The 13,182-nt window shown below is 38.6% G+C and overlaps 1 long non-coding RNA gene across 1 annotated transcript in view; it reads left to right on the forward strand.

The window, feature by feature from the left end:
- The first annotated feature begins 4,832 nt into the window (after window positions 1–4,832).
- Window positions 4,833–13,182, forward strand: part of LOC112663360 (uncharacterized) — a 38,009-nt gene continuing 29,659 nt past the window's right edge. The window contains exons 1-3 of the long non-coding RNA XR_003139184.3: window positions 4,833–4,973; window positions 5,824–6,005; window positions 8,452–8,488. This is a non-coding gene — a long non-coding RNA (uncharacterized LOC112663360). The remainder of the gene's footprint in view (window positions 4,974–5,823; window positions 6,006–8,451; window positions 8,489–13,182) is intronic.

Here is a 13,182-nt window from a genome sequence, read left to right on the forward strand (position 1 = left end):
TGTTAAAATGTGGCTATTAGAAAATTTAAAATTATTTGTGTCATTGTAATGTGGCCTACTTTATACTTCTGTTGGACTATGCTGGTCTAGACACTGTACATCTCATGTAGATATTTGAACATCTAAAGGGTTAACATGTCTTTCCATGGTCCTTATGGTGGAGTCCTCTCTTAGCAAACTCCTCCTGTCCCCATCCATCAGGAGAAACATTCTCTATTCACCTCTAACACTCCCTACCATACTTATAGTGGAAACTCTCTTCATCACAGATCTCTCCCTCTAATCTCATGCTTGAAAGGGCAGCACTTTGGATGGCTCATGATATGTCAAATTCAATGTGTACTCATCAATTTTTATTCCCCCTTCTAGGGCTCCATTGCACTCTGCACTTCTCCCATCAAACTGCATACCACCTGCTAACTCTTACTGCTATGCATTTGCTCCTTTATTTACCCATCCATTATTTATTTTGAAGTACATCCTATGCATCAGACACTGAGTTGAGCATTTGGAATATAAAGTCAGACATGATAAAATGGGGTTCCCACACTTAAAAAATATACAACATAATGGGAGCAATAAACACAAATGGACACTGTGGTAAGCAATGATTCACTTTGCTAATTAAATCCTTTAAGAGCCAACATTTTGGTTTCTTCCATCAGCTGACTGTACCTCTGCAGTCAATGACTATCTGTGGAAATTGGTAAAAGGAGAGATAAGTTTTGATCCATGATAGGTTAGGGAACAGATCTTGACAGCTCAAAGTTCTGGAACTTAGAACAATGGTCAGAGTAATTATGGGTATAATCTAAAGCTGCTGGCTCTACCCTCACTCCTGGGTCTGGAAGCCACAATTACTGGAACCAAGGGATAGACTGATCCATGGGGAAGTAAAGATTATCAGCCACACGGAAATAGGCTGCCCCGCACCAAATTCCATCTAGAAACCATCTTAAGTCATTTCTCATTTCCAAGTGAGATCTTTCTTGGTGCAGTACATAGAATCCAAGCCTTGGATTCCAAAGCTTCTATGAAGCTTTTTTGGCCTGAATTCAAATCCCTACTACTGGGTGTGTGTAGCCATGGGCAATTTCCCCATCTGTGAAATAGATAAGAAGAGGATTACAGAAAATAACATACTTGACAGTCGTCCCCTCAAATTATTTTCAGACGTAGTCGTGGAAACAAGATAGGCCAGATTTTCAAGGCAGGTCTTAGTATCAAATATTTTGTGTCTTTGTCTCTATAATATACTTGATTCTTATAGTTTTCAAACTGTACATGCTGAGTGTTGGGAAAGGGAGTTGAAAGATATGCTACAGGGAGTTCATTTGGATTTTGGTATTGCACAGAAGTCCAAAATGTGTGCAGATATTTGGCGGTGTGCTTTCAGAAGGGCTCTTTTATTGCACAAGCACTATGAAGACCAGACATACACATTTACTAGCGCAGTGAGTGAATGAAAATTAAAAAAACAAAACAAAACAAAACAAAAAAACATACCAAACCCTCTGTGTTTTTCCAGGGGGAGGGTAAGTTGATATGAAATCAAGTCTTGAAATTTAAAATTGTGATGTACATAGGTAAAGGTATTGCTGCTTATAATTTTCTTTGTTACCTTCCTCCTACCCGCCTTTCCTTCCCACAGATAGTTTTTTCTCCTTATTTCCTGTATCTCCCTGTTCATTTTGCTCATGAGTTGCTGGTTTTTCTTGCAAAAAGGCAGAGTACACTCGATTTGCTTTTAGAACATTTCCCATTTACTTACTCCGTTCATGAGTCATCAAGGTTATATTCATTTCAACTAGTGCAAGATTGTTTCTGGCAACACAATTTACAGAGAGACAGCAGTGTACAAATTTGGACCAATGAAAAAGCAGTGACTTTTTAAAAACACCAGCAAGGATGGAGCTTGAAATATTACATATACTGGCACCAAGTCAACTGTCAATTACCACCAAAGTGCATGAGTCTCCTTTTTCCTCTGACTTCCTCAAAACAGGGGAGAGAGAGTGGAAGCGCCCATTCCCTAATTCTCACCAGGACAGAAGAAACTGTCTTTGCTTTTATTCTGTGGTAAAGATTTCTGAGTGAATACAGAAACACTTTGTTAATATAGCACTGGTGGATGGAAGGCAGAACAGTGTACCTACAGGAACTTTCCAGTTAAGTGACTTGTCACATAAAATGACAATACATTATTCATTCTAACCATTTTGAGTAACAGACATAATTCTAATATGAATCCAGATCCAAATCTGTGCTATTTAATCTACTTAAACTTATTTTACTCAACCAGAAAGAGGGTTCATAAGACCTGTGATTTTAAGTACCTTTCAGTTCAATATAAAACCACTGTGCTAAGGCAAAGCAAATAGGCTCTGAGTCAGTGCTTATGAGTTTTTCCTAAGTGACCTGGCTGGAATGCAAGGTCATAGTGGAAGGCTCCACTATGGCTTAGTGGAAGGCTCAAAGGCACGTCCCTCCTTGTAAGCCAGAGTACATAGTCTCTGAATCCTAGAATGTCATAGAAAAGCAGAGATCCAGTTTAAGTTCTAATATTAGAGATGAGAATATGGAGAGGCAGAGATAGAATATGACTCAGTCAAGATCATGCAGGGAGCCTTATCAGAGTCTGGGCTAGAACCCACTCTTAGCACTCCTGTACTGTTACCTTGGTTCACCCATCCATCCATCCATCCATCCATCCATCCATCCACTCAACAAATGCTATTGAAAGCCTACTATGTGCCAGGAACTCTGCTAGGTGCTACATTGCAGTGGCGTTATAGGACAATGTGGCTGCCCTCATTCATCACAAATTTCTACATTAGGCGGTTCCAGTTGGACTTTGTAAACATGGAAAGATGTCCCAGGTCATGCTGTAGAAATGAACTCTGACCCTAGAAGAGAGAAGTTATTGTTAGAGAAATTGAGGGGGTGGTCAAGAAGATATTAATAAATAAGTCTGCTTGTACACTCAGGAGCCCCTTGGAGAGGGATGGTGGGAGATCTCATTTGACCCTAAGCCATATTCACTTTCTATTCCCCACATGTTGCATTCTTTTCTCTTGTGTTCCTTTGTCCATGGGATTCTTACAGCCTAGAACATTTTCCTTGCCACTGTCAGAATCTTCCAGTGAGAAGTAGAAAGAGTATGGCCTTTGGAGTCAGGCACATTTGGATTCTCAACCATTCTTCATCATGTATATGTTGCTTGGATCTGAGCAATTTACTCAGTAGCTCTGAACCTCAGCTCTTCATCTGATAAAACCTAATACTTTACTCATGGACTGTTGGGCAACTTAAATACTTACAAAGTGTCTAGCTTATGCTAAGCACCAAACAAATGTTTGTTTCCTTTTCAGTTTCCAAAAGAATTGCTTTTCAATAAAAGCAAGTTGACTTTTCAAGAAGAAAAATTGACATAGACTTCTGGAATTAACATTATTAATTTCCCATAAAACCTTCCACAGATATTTCAATGAGAATCAAATGCCTCTTTCTACTTCAATAGCATGTGCTTGTTCAGTATAATATTAGTTTCAGGTGTATAATGTGATTCAACCCTTGCATATATCCCCCCTCAGTGTTCATCACAAATGCCCTTCTTAATCCCCATGACCTATTTAACCCATCTCCAGCCCCCTCCCCTGTGATAACCATCAGTGTGTTCTCTGCAGTTAAGAGTCTCTTTCTTGATTTGCTTCTCTCTCTCTTTTTGTTGGTTGGAAGATGAATACAGGATAGAAGAGAGTGTTACACGGCCGACAAAGGACTCCAGTTACTGAGCTGGTATGTAGAAATTGGGTGAAGAGTAGCATCTGTCATACATTGAATATTTCCTATGTGCCAGTCACTGCACTAGGTGTTTTAAACATTAATTTTTTAGTCCAAAATATTTCCATAAGCAATTATTATCCCCATTTTAAAGACAAATAAACTGTGGTCTGGCAAAGTGTGGTAACTTGCTAGTGTCAGACATGGATGGGTAGCTTGCTGGAAAGTGTCAGGCAGCAGATGGTGCCAATCTAAACAGAGAAGGAAACAGTCTGAGCCTTCACTGTAGGCCACTGCCTGCACTTAGGCTACCTACTTAACCTGGGAAATTGTGAGAAAGAAGGAAATGAATATTGTCACAAGCCAGCCGTTGCCAAAATGCCACATCATTAGTCAAGCTAGGGTCTTCAAAATCTAGGTCTGGGCCAAGTGAAGGAAGAACACCAGGTTGGCCTTGAACATGTTCATGGACTCTAATGTTCTTCGCAATTCTTGGAAATGTTCCACCAACTGGGACTGAGAAATGAATATTCAGAGAAGGAATTAATTCCCTCAGGGAACACAAATGAACACAATGAATGATCTCTTTTATTCATACCTTAATTTAATGAATAAAAATTTATTGATATTAATATGTTTAATTGGGAAAAATTAAAAACATAAAACCATGAACAAACAAAACCTTTTAAAAGGGTTATGATAATATATATATTTTTTTTTCCAGGAGAAGAGAAAGATGAGTAGTGATTTATAAACTGTCCTCAAACTGTTTTGGAACTCAGAATGGGTTATTTTTTTTTTTTTTTGAGGGGCGTGGTTTTTGTGTCTAACAGTTGCCTTTTATTTATTTAGTCCTTTATTTTTAAAAAAAATTTATTTACTTGAGACAGAAGAGAGAGAGGGAGAGAAAGTGAGCACAAGTGGGGGGAGGGGCAGAGAGAGAGAGAGAGAGAGAGAGAGAGAGAGAGAAACAGGATCCCTGTGGAGCAGGGAACCCAATGCAGGACTCCATTCCAGAACCCAGGGATTGTGACCTGAGATAAACTCAGATGCTTAACTGATTGAATCACCCAGGCATTTCTAATAGTTGCCTTTTAAACCATCAATATTGTTTTAGGTGTTGTTTGATCTTTGGATTATGCTTTGGGGAGCCACGTTGTCTAGATGGATCTGTGTTATTATCCTTAGGGGTACAGTTTACACAGAATTTTCTACATAATCAGCAGTTTAGTATGTGCGAAGGGCTCATTCATTAAAGAGGATGAACATAGGAAAATACAGTTCACTTAGATTAACTTAAAGGATGACTTTCCTGTGATCTCTGGTGGCATTAGTGTGTGTCTGCTGCTGTGTGTGGGTCCTGGTCTGTGTCTGTGTAACATGTGTACGTGTGTGTGTAAGTACAAGGTTACATTGGTTTACCAGCTTGCCGAGCAGACTGGAGAGTCAGTGCAAGTGCTGGGAAGAGCTGTCTCTTAGCTTAATGACTAATGGGTTTGAAACAAGGACAGTGGACACAGTGACCTGAGTATAAGAAAAAGAGCAGGATTGTTCAGATACATGAAAGGAGAGACATTTGCAGTATGAACAAAATACAGGAAACAAACATTTTCATTTTGAAATTGCCTATATGCGCATATCTGAGTATATGTGTGTTTTACACACACACATACGAATATGTATATTTGTGTATCCACATAGATGTACTAAAGAAAATTTACAGCAGACTTTTACCCCCAGAGACCAATACTCCTTTAGATAATGAATGATTGTCTTACAGCTCTCAACCATTAGTGGGATTTTCTTTTTCTTTGAGAAAATTTTAGGAAAAACAAGCTTTGTGTCACTTTCTCTTTTTAAATCTAGAGCCTCTTGTTCTAAATAGTGGTGACATATCTGGATGTTTTTCAATTGCTGGTGCTACCATTGAGTTTATAACAATAGTATCTAAAATTTATTGAGCATTTACTATGTTCCAGACACAGTGCTAAGGACTTGAAGTGCCTTTAACTCTTTCCCTAATCCCCCAATATCTCATAGGAGGTTGGTGCTACTGTTGTTGCTATTTTACAAAGAGACAGAAACCGAGTCATGGAGAGTTTTGGTAACCTCTGGCAGGGCTGGTCTGCGAGTCCAAGCACGCAGCCTCAGAGCCCTTGCTGCCAAATACAGGACTGTGTGTCCTGACACACAGCTGTGCAGGATGCAAGTGAACCTGAAGGGTGAGTATAAAGTGTTCATCTGAGGTCTGCACCAAATCAGTTCTGTGTTCTCAGTTTCTGCCTATTCCTTGGTGAGTTTCTTTCCTCATTTCTTTTTTTAAAAAAGATTTTATTTATTTATTCATGAGAGACACAGAGAGAGGCAGAGACATAGGCAGATGTTAGAAGCAGGCTCCTTGCAGGGAGCCTGATGCAGGACTCGATCCCAGAACCCTGGGATCACACCCTGAGCTGAAGGTGGACGCTCAACCACTGAGCCACCCAGGCGTCCCTATTTCCTCATTTCTTAAAGCAGAAACATTATCCTTATTATATCCTCCTCATAGTGATATGTAGACCAGTACTTGGTACAAATTATTTCTGAATTACACAGAATCTGAGCAGTTTTAACAAAAAAGTTGCAAAAAATAAAAAGCTCAATTATATAGTTAAAATCCCTCTAAGCTTTAGGTAAAATCATCCCACTGAATGTTTAATCTTACAGAGACCCTGTCCTTTAAAAGACAGTATTGCAGGAAGCCAAAATATTAGAGAAAGAAAGAGTGACACCCTTCCTTGGGATTACCTAAGGGGTTGGGCCAGAAAGAAGTAACTTGGAGTCCCAGTTCTTTGACACATCAACTGTGGGACTTCCAGAAAGTAATTTATTCCTCCTAGACTATAACTTCACCAAATTTAAGAAGGGTTGTTGTTAGGATATATTCACATCTTTCATTCAGTAGCTATTTATGGAGTCCCTACTACATGTCTGATTCTATGCAGGTGGGTTCTTGAGGGCCCAAGGATAAGAAAAATACAGATATTCACTGCTCTTATGGAACTTACTTTTGCAAAGAACATAGATCCAGACATCTAACAGTTACAAGCAGCCACTGGAAAAAATTTTTATGTGTTCATTGCCTGACATGAAGTAGGTACTTAGAGACGTGGAATTAGTTTGGTACAGGACCAAAAATTTCATTCCTTTCTTACATAGAGGTCTAAGGAGGATGACATTGCTTTGAAATATGCAGAATCTACTCATTCATGCTATTGCAGGCTCACCCAGGCATGACAGGCTGGGTCTCACTGAAAATGATCAGTTCTTGGATATATCTGGAAAGAGTCAACTGGCTCTTGTCCCCGTCCCTCCACATGCTCCTGTGAAGTCCTGAGACTTCACTCACTTTTTTGTTTCTCTCCTGGCTAGGCTCTTTTGGGGCAAGCTCTCCAATGAACAGTGACTTAAGGTACAATTTTACAATGTCAAAGTCCAAGTTCATGGCTCTGAAGACATCCTGTAAATTAGAGAGAATTGCTAGAGGCTTAGGAAGCACACACTTACCTACAGAATAATCCCCTCCAGGACCTCATCCTGTACCCATCTTGGGAATCAGTAGACTCTGTTACAGAGGATTTTTTCTAACTCCAGGAGGGTATTTCAAGTTAAATAATCAAAACTACCCTTGGAAATCCTCTATGAAAGCCTCATGCTGGAGATCCACCTACTTAATGCACTGCTTCATGAGGCAAGCCCAACACTGCCAGGACATTCCTGAACATTGAAAGAGATCACTCTTTATCTTATTAAGCATCAGAAGAAGCAGTTGGCTTGAATTAATGAGCCATGATGACTCTTTAAAGCCCAACATCGGGTTTGGTGGACATTGCTCACACTATCTGAGGCATGCAGTAAGCATGGCTAATCATGAAAATCCCATTTCCCATCAAATCTCCCTCTTAGTTCTTGGCCAAAGCCAAGAGGAATGAGTCCTTGGGACTAAATTATTTCTATAAAAGGACAGGTAAAGTTGATAATGGCAGCGTAGGACAAATGAACAAGAGAGCGTGGGAGCACAGCCCTGAGGTCTGGGCTGTCTAAAGTAGCATGCTCTTGGCACAGTTTGGCACAGAAGGGGTCGCATCACATTTTCTAAAAAAAAAAAAAAAATGCTTGGACAATCTCTACAAGGGCTTGTGACAGCCAGGCATAGAATAGAGGTGACCAACTGTGTTTTTTTCCCATCGTGTTAAACAGCACCCTATAGAGGCTATGAGAAGCAGTGGTGGTTCCTATATCCTGCTTATATTTGGAAGTAAGAGATGTTCTCTTACATCCCAGGGATTTAAACAGTTTTTGGGGAAGGAGGATTCTCCAAGAGGTAGATGCTAGTCTTTCTGCTATTGTGGCTTTGGGGACACATAGGGTCTCTAGATTCAATGATGTAAAAAGGGCTTTGTATTTTCTAGAACCAGTCCGGGCTCTACTGTCCATTCCGCTTCTGTACACTTACTCTGACTCCCTTGGGAAATGCTACACTATATGATCTCAAAGGTATTTTTTAACTGTCACATTCTACAAGTCTAAAACTTAATTCCCCCAACCAGGAAGAGAGCCATTCAGTGATTAAGGTGATTAAAGTATTTTGGGATTATCCAGTGAAAAATCATCCTACTTGTTTTACAGGAGCAGATTAGGATGGAAAACATTCTAATGGATCAAGGTAAGTGTGTAGGAGAAAGGTAAGCCATTGAAATTTTACTTTACTTTAAGCAGTCATGCAGAGTCCTAGAACAATGAGCCAACAATAATGTTTTTCTGAGCTCATTGTTTTTTTTCTGATTCCCAGAAAGATTTGCAGGCAATACTGTGATAACAGAACCTGAAGACCTACAAATCTTTCCAGAATAGTAGGCATTGTCCTGCTATGTAGACTCTTTTCATTGTTCTGTTGAGTAGTACAACAAAGGAGTTTAGGCAGTCTTAGGGTATTTAAAAGAATTTCCTAATAGAAGCTGTATATTGTGTAAGTCATGAAGTTCTCTATTTGAAAGACCTGTAAAAATAGGCTATGTTATTAACACTCTTGAGCAAGTATAATCCTGCTAAAGGAAGGAGAGAGGGTAAAAGGATGGGGAGAGGGGATAGTGCCAACATCTGTTGCATGTATCCTATGTGCAAGGCACTCTATGGGACAATTCATAGTCAACACCTCAGTTCTGTGAGGTTCCCTTGTTTCTGTCGTAAACATAAAGATACCAAATCTCTCAGAGGAGAGAAACATCTCCAAAATGCCACAATAAATAGGTAAATAATAGAGCCAGGATTTGAACTAGAAGCTTTGTGACTTTAAAGCCATGAAGCTGTAATAGTTTATTCTAGCCTTAACATGTAGAATTCTTTTTCTGAAAGGCCTCTCAAGAGATAAATGATGCCAGATTGTTTAGGGATGATGCTAAAATCAGTATGTATCTGCTGGGCAGATATCATCTCTCCACATTAGGTTTTAATCCCCTGAATCACTGCCTCTGGCTCCAACCTACCTCTCCAGACTTACCAGTCACCATTACCCTTCATGAACCATCTTGTCCACCAGACCTCTCCCCATTCAATAAATACTCCATGTCTCTGTTGTTCTGAAGCTTTGCACATCTGTTTCTTTGCCTTGACTGCCTTCCTCCATTTTCTCTCTATAAAAATGCCTCACCCTTCCATATTCAGATCAAATATTGCCTCTCCTCTCACTAGGAAAGTTATTTATGATCTCTGGGCTCCCACAGCTCATATAACTTTTCAAATTACATTGTAACGAAACTGTGAACTTATTTCTTCTCTCATGGTCTTTGTGTTTTTCTTTCTTTTCATTGAAGTATACTTGACATATAAAATTAGTTATAGGTGTACAACAGAATGATTTGATATTTGTATGCATTGCAAGATGATCACCATAATAAGTCTAGTTAACATCTGTCACCTTAGTTACCAAAATTTTTTTCTTGTGATGATAACTTTTAAGATTTAATCTCTTAGAAATTTTCAAATGTAAAATATGGTGTTGTTGACTATAGTCACCATGCTATATATTACATCCCCATGATTTATTTATTGTAACTGGAAGCTTGTACTTTTGAACCCTTTCACCCTTTTCTCCAACCCCATACTTCCTGTCTCTGGTAACTGCCAATCTGGTTTTTTTTTTTTTTTTTTGTATCTATGAGTTTGATTATTTGTTTTCTTTTTTAGATTCCACATATAAATGAAATCATAAGGTATTTGTCTTTCTCTGATGTATTTCATTTAGTATAATGTCTTCAAGGTCCATCCATGTTGTTGTAAATGGAAAGATTTCATTCTTTTTTAATGGCTGAGTAGTATATCACATTTTCTTTATTCATTCATCTGTCATTGGAGACTTAAGTTGTTCCTATGTCTTGGCAATTGTATGTAATACTGTTATGAGCTTAAGGGAGCAGATATCTTTTTGAATTAGTGTTTTCATTTTCTTCAGATAAATACAGTGGAATTGCTAGATCATGTAATAGTCCTATTTTTAATTTTTTTGAGGAGCCTTTATACTATTTTCCAGAGTGGCTGCACAAATTACATTCCTACCAATAAAGTACAAGTGTTCCCTTTTCTTCACATCTTCACCAACACTTGTTATTTCTTGTCTTTTGACAATAACCATTCTAACAGGAGTGAGGTGATCTTTCATTGTAGTTTTAATTTGTATTTCCCTGATGATTCAGGTCTTATGTTCATCTTTAATCCATTTTTAATTTTTGTGTATGGTGCAAGATGGTGGTTCAGTTTCATTCATTTGCATGTGACTGTCCAGTTTATCCCAACACCATTTTATTGAAGAGACTATCCTTTCCCCAAAATTCTTGGATTCTTTGTCATAATTAATTGTCCATATACATGTGAGTTTATTGCCAGGTTCTCTATTCTGTTTCATTATCAATATGTTTGTTTTTTTTTTTTTTTTTGCCAATACCATACAGTTTTTATTACTATAGCTTTGTAGTATGTATTGAAATCAGGGAGCTGAGCTCCAGCCCCAGTTCTCTCTCTCTCTCTCTCTCTCCACTCTTCCTCCAGCTTTGTTATTTCTCAAGATTGCTTTGGCTATTTGGGGTCTTTTCTGGTTCCATAGAAAATTTAGGATTCTATTTCTATAAAAAATATCATTGGAATTCTGATAGAGATTGCATTGAACCTGTAGATTGCACTGGGTAGTACAGACATTTTAACAATATTAATTCTTCCAACCCATGAGGACATAATATCCTTCCATTTATTTGTATCTTCTTCAATTTATTTCATTAATGTCTTGTAGTTTCCTGTGTGTGGATATTTCACCTTTTGGGGTAAATGTATTCCTAAGTATTTTAGAGTTTTTGATGACTAAGACCATGTACTATTGATACCTACTGTTTCACTCTGCCTGGAATATGGCATGTGATCAATGGATGCTTGATAAATCAGGGCGAGGATGAATGAAAAGATTAATATAAAATTTTTCTAACAAGGAGAAAGTTGGGAGCATTCAATAGAGTTGAGCTCAGAGGATACAGGTCTTAAGAACTACCATCTTTTTCTTACCCAGCATTTCCCCTTTTCATCTGTAGCCTTTTGACTCCTTTCTCAACCACAATCCCTACTCCTTAATCCATTCATAAATTTGTACCAATACTCATCCAAGAGCTATTTCCAAAACAGTAGCAACAAAGGAAAGATATGACTATTACTTTGCTTTCACAAATAGCTTAGAAATCCTACTAACTTTTTGCTATTATTTGATGGGGGATGGAGAAATGTGCTTTACTGTAAAAGCAGTATGATCTTTACAGGAAGAGAAGAGTATGGAAAATCAGAAGGCCTGAGACAAAGTCTTGCCTTTACAAACTTAAGTACTGTTGAAAGGTTGTGCCCTGCACAAAGGCACCCAGCCAAGAGCGAATGTATGGGCTGAAATCCAGTAAGAATTCTGTTTGCCAAATCTTGTGCTGCAATCAGCCAAGAAGTGTTCCATCCTAATTCACATTAAGGTACAGTGCACAGGACAGCAGCAGAGTAAGCTGCTTTATATTGGGCAAATTACTTAATTTCTCTAGCCTCAGTTTTTTTCCCTAAATGTGTATAATATGCTGCCTATTCTGTCCAAAGGGTTAATTAATTTCTTTACTCATTCTAAAACCTTATTGAGGATCTAGCTTAGTGGCTAAGACCTTAGGCTTTGGAAATCAGACCAAATAAATAAATCATTAAGTGGCCGCATTTAAAAAATATTATATTTTGTTTAACTGAGGTTAAATGCTGAAATTTCCCAAAATTCAGGAAAGAAAACACCAATAGAGAATGAATGTGTGTGTGTGTGTGTTTGTATACACAGTCACAAAACAAGATAATAAGAACATGAACTTTGATTTACTCACCTAGAAAACCTCACCAGAATAGTCAACATCCAACCACATACTCAATTCCCAAATCTTTGGGTCATTTCTCTTATGCTTACCCTTCTCAGGTCTCATGTGCTCCAAGCCTAGAACAAGTGGCTAGAACAAGTCTCTTCATATTTTAGGTAAAGCATGAGATCTGAATAGGTCAGTTTGTAAGGAGAATTTGGTCTTTGCCCTTATCCCGGGAGACATCCTTTTTGGAATGGAGGAGATTCACTTGAAGTCACCCAGATTCCCTTTCACCCAAAGGAATAAGCAGATGGTAATTTTTTTCCACTGCAATTCATTCTACTGTTTGAGAACTTTCATAATTTGAAAGCTTTCCCTATACCAAGATTTTTTTCTCTGATACTTTCTGCTGAGCTCCAGCCCCAGTTCTCTCTTTTTCTACTCTTCCTTCCAAATCTGCTCACCCTCCCGGCTTCCTTATCCTGTAATGGATATAGCCACCTAGTTCCCTATGCTGCATATCCACAAGTCAGCCAGGCTGCTTCTTCCTGATTATTCCCAGTCAATCCACATATTATTCCACATATTATAGATTATGTCTCTTACACATCCTTGGCACCCACCTCCTCTTTTCCATTTCTAGAGTCAATGCCTTGTTTAGGTCTTCAACATTTTCTCTGGTCTTCCTCCTTCATTTTGGCTTAGTCTTCTTCAGTTTAGCTTTCTTCACTTTCTCCTTATGGAGAAATGGCCTCTCTTCACCTATTAGCACCTCAGCACCACTTTCTTTCTACCTCTCCACCTGTTTTTCTACTTGAACCATTATTCCAGTGAGAACCAGATTATTTAAGAAATTCTGACAACCCAGAGAAGATGCAACTATTGCTGATTATTGCTTTCCTTTCATCAATGGCTTAGAATCTGGTTGGTTTTGTTGTGACGGTTGGAGGTGGACAGGGATGCTGTGCTAAGGCAGTGTCACTATGTGTAATGGAAGAAGAGAAAG

Source organism: Canis lupus, chromosome 18 (assembly GCF_003254725.2).
Source record: "Canis lupus dingo isolate Sandy chromosome 18, ASM325472v2, whole genome shotgun sequence".
NCBI lineage: Eukaryota > Metazoa > Chordata > Mammalia > Carnivora > Canidae > Canis > Canis lupus.